Here is a 3,601-nt window from a genome sequence, read left to right as displayed (position 1 = left end):
CGTTTTGTTTTTGTAAAATTGTGGAGAATCCGTGAGTATGTGTATGCGTTTGTGAGTGAGGATGTGTGTGTGTGTGTGTGTGTGTGTGTGTGTGTGTGTGTGTGTGTGTGTGTGTGTGTGTGTGCCGTGTGTGTGTGTGCGTGCGTGTGTGTGTGTCGCAAAAAAGAACTCTTGGTGATATACCAATACATTACCTTATACCAATATCACAACAAACACATGACTGCATATCGTAACCAAATTATGACTGCAAATCATAACCAATACACGACTGCAAATCATAACCAATACTTGACTGCAAACCATACCCAATACATGACTGCAAACCATACCCAATACATGACTGCAAATCATAACCAATACATGACTGCAAACCATACCCAATACACGACTGCAAATCATAATCAATACATGATTGCAAACCATAACTAATTCATGACTGCAAATCATAACCAATACATGACTGCAAATCATAATCAATTCATGTCTGCAAATCATAACCAATTCATGACTGCAAACCATATTCAATTCATGACTGCAAATCATACCCAATTCATGACTGCAAATCATAACCAATACATGATTGCAAATCATAACCAATACATGTCTGCACATTTTAACCAATACATGACTGCAAATCATAACCAATTCATGACTGCAAATCATACCCAATTCATGACTGCAAATCATAACCAATACATGACTGCAAATCATAACCAATTCATGACTGCAAATCATACCCAGTTCATATCTGCAAATCATAACCAATACATGACTGCAAATCATAACCAATACATGACTGCAAATCATAACCAATACATGACTGCAAACCATATCCAATACACGACTGCAAATCATAATCAATACATGATTGCAAACCCCCCGCGGGTTAGGGGGAGTCCCATATTAGTTGGGACTAGAAAGAATTTACCCGATGCAACCCAGCATGTCGTAAGAGGCGACTAACGGTTCTGTTTCTTCTCTTCTTTTGTCTTATTTCTGCCTTACCAGTCCTTTCACCTATATTTCCTTCCAAGAAAACTCTCCCTACTATTCCCTGCAGTTTTCCAATTCTTTTCTTGTTGTCTTATTTCTACCTGACTGGATCCATCACCTTTATTTCACTTACCAAAAGTCTTCTTTTCCACATCCTTATTTCTCTGCACCCCGCATGTCGTATGAGGCGACTAACGGATTCTGTTTCTCCTTTAACCCTTGTTAAGTGGTTCTTGTATAGAATATAGTCAATGTTTGTAAAGATTTTAGTCAAGCAGTATGTAAGAAATGTTTAGTCCTTTGTACTGGAAACTTGCATTCTCCCAGTAAGGTCATATATTGTACTGCGTTGCAAGCCCCTGGAGCAATTTTTTGATTAGTGCTTTTGTGAACAAGAAACACTTAACAAGTGGCTCTATCCCATCTCCCCCCTTTCCCCTATCCCATATCCCCCTCTCCCTCGTCGCGATATAACCTTCGTGGTTGAAAACGACGTTAAACACCAAATAAAGAAAGAAAGAAACATGATTGCAAACCATAACTAATTCTTGACTGCAAATCATAACCAATACATGACTGCAAATCATAATCAATTCATGTCTGCAAATCATAACCAATTCATGACTGCAAATCATAACCAATTCAGGACTGCAAACCATATTCAATTCATGACTGCAAATCATACCCAATTCATGACTGCAAATCATAACCAATACATGATTGCAAATCATAACCAATACATGTCTGCACATTTTAACCAATACATGACTGCAAATCATAACCAATTCATGACTGCAAATCATACCCAATTCATGACTGCAAATCATAACCAATACATGACTGCAAATCATAACTAATTCATGACTGCAAATCATACCCAGTTCATATCTGCAAATCATAACCAATGCATGACTGCAAATCATAACCAATACATGACTGCAAATCATAACCAATAACCAATACATGACTGCAAATCATAACCGATGTAGCCGTGTGGCGGCTGATTTCGCGGCAAATGCACTGTTCCCCTGTTTCAGTCCCTACTCCAATAATCTCCCTTGACCAAGGATGCGTGTACGTCTTTGTACAGTGGTGTCGCCCTTGTGCGTAGATGCTGCGTTTTGATTTGCTAATCCTTGAAGTGAAACCGGTGTTCCGCGAGGGACAATCCTATTAGTGCATCGCCCAACTATAGTCAAGGGTCAACCCGACGGGGTTGGGTTAGAGATGATGTTTTTCAGAAAGCTTATTCAATTTACAGCCGATGTTCGGCAAACGAAAAATGGCTCCGTTGTACCGCTTTTGAGTGAGGAGCGTCTTTGTAACCTAACCCCTATTCTACCAAAAACGCAGTTTTGGCGCAGGGGGTATGTTACAAATAAACGTCGTATACTTCGTTTCGGCAAACAGACATGTGTAAATTATACACTAAACAAAAGCTAAGGCTTTATTCTATCAGGCAATGTACAAACAACATTCTTCCTATGGATACTTTTAGACATTAACCTGCTAGTACAACATTGTGTTGAGAAAATCAAAATATGTCATTCTTCCAAACGATAAGTGAAGATAATTCAGTCCCAGGTTAATATTGCAATCATACATACACACACAAGTCGATTTTTCTTATAGATGTACTGACTTGGCATCCAAATTGTTTAGTTCCATTTGGCAGACACCAGCCATATAAAACAAAATTGAGTCAATGTGCATCAGCTTCAAAAAAGAGAAAAAGATCGACTGGGGATAAAACCTGACATAAACACAGCCCTGGAAGAAGATAGTTTTGTCCTGCCAGATGTCATTTGATGCAGCATACGAAAGATGAAACTGTTATAAGGAAATACGAGTTTGTTTAAACGGATATTGTCGTTTTCTAATTTTTCACTTCCGGTTTTGCCTCATAATGTCGAATTATTTGTCTAAAATAAGTATTTTGCATTTTATAAAACTCGCATTTAATATATATTGAAAAACATTTTTATTCACGCGTTTGTGGTCTCAGTGCAGCGCCGGTGATGACGTTTTCGGCTGTTGAAACCACAAGTTGTCTTTGTGAGAACTTTCAGTCTGTGGCCGGTAAATGACCATGTTAAGGCGTAAGGGTCACCCAGAATTTGGAAAAAAATCGTTTTTCAGATATACTAAATTATGATGTTGCCAAAAGCTAGAAAAATATCTCTATTTTCATGTGCAGTTTACATTTTGTCTCTAGCATACATAGTTTTCTTGCAATAAGTGCTCAAAGTAGGTTGGTGGGAATTAAAAATCACTGGCCGAAATATCTAAAATAACAACAATCCTATTTGCGCTGAGCTGCTGGAAAATAATAAGCCTAACCTGTCTCTCTGGTTTACAACAACCGTACAACGACTGCTCCCTACAGTTGACGGCAAGATGGCGGCTTTCGTGCATTGAAAGTGAATTTCGCAGCGAATTATCGAGCCTACTGTGAAAAGAGTCAACTTTTTGAGAAAATCATCATGTTTTATGTGGTGAAAGTTCGCGCGAAATCACAGAGCAGCTACACTGTCTGCATGATCAACTTTTTTAAATATTCACCTATTCCATTGAAACTTTGCACATCAAATGTTCACTGGACTGG

Source organism: Littorina saxatilis, linkage group LG12 (genome assembly GCF_037325665.1).
Source record: "Littorina saxatilis isolate snail1 linkage group LG12, US_GU_Lsax_2.0, whole genome shotgun sequence".
Classification (NCBI taxonomy): domain Eukaryota; kingdom Metazoa; phylum Mollusca; class Gastropoda; order Littorinimorpha; family Littorinidae; genus Littorina; species Littorina saxatilis.
This window is presented reverse-complemented; position numbering follows the sequence as displayed.